Source organism: Sinocyclocheilus grahami, unplaced genomic scaffold (genome assembly GCF_001515645.1).
Source record: "Sinocyclocheilus grahami isolate Dianchi unplaced genomic scaffold, SAMN03320097.WGS_v1.1 scaffold12100.1, whole genome shotgun sequence".
Taxonomy (NCBI): Eukaryota; Metazoa; Chordata; class Actinopteri; order Cypriniformes; family Cyprinidae; genus Sinocyclocheilus; species Sinocyclocheilus grahami.
In genome coordinates this window covers 4916-5538 of record NW_015514215.1, presented here as the reverse complement: position 1 = coordinate 5538, position 623 = coordinate 4916, and the positions used below count along the sequence as shown (strand labels likewise).

The window sequence follows — 623 nt, the reverse complement described above, 5'->3', positions numbered from 1 at the left end:
AGCTGTATTTTCAGCATCATTCCTCCAGTCTTCAGTGTCACATGATCTTCAGAAATCATTCTGTGACCCTGGAGCACAAAACCAGTCATAAGGGTCAATTTTTTGAAATTGAGATGTATACATCATCTGAAAGCTGACTAAATAAGCTTCCATTGATGTATGGTTTGTTAGGATAGGACCATATTTGGCTGAGATACGACTGTTTAAAAATCTGGAATCTGAGGGTGCAAAAAAATCTAAATATTGAGAAAATCATCTTTAAAGTTGTTCAAATGAAGTTCTCAGCAATGCATATTACTAATCAAAAATTAAGTTTTGATTTTTTTACAGTAGGAAATGTAGGAGATTTACTAAATATCTTCATGGAACATAATCTTTACTTAATATCCTAATGATTTTTGGCATAAAAGAGAAATGTATAATTTTGACCCATACAATGTATTGTTGGCTATTGCTACAAATATCCCCCAGCGACTTAACACTGCTTTTGTGCTGCAGGGACACATATACTGATTAGCTTTTTCCAGGATTCTTTAATGAATAGAAAGTATTTAGTATTTATTTGAAATAAAAAATTGTATCATTTATTATAAATGTCTTTATTGAATATGTTTCATCTATAG

At 30.8% G+C, this 623-nt stretch overlaps 1 protein-coding gene across 1 annotated transcript in view; it reads right to left on the bottom strand.

Annotated features, from left to right (window-relative positions):
* LOC107578807 (elongation of very long chain fatty acids protein 4-like) overlaps nucleotides 1-623 on the bottom strand; it is a gene marked incomplete at its 5' end in the record, with an annotated part of 5870 nt that overhangs the window by 629 nt on the left and 4618 nt on the right. The gene's annotated exons all lie outside the window — the stretch shown is intronic.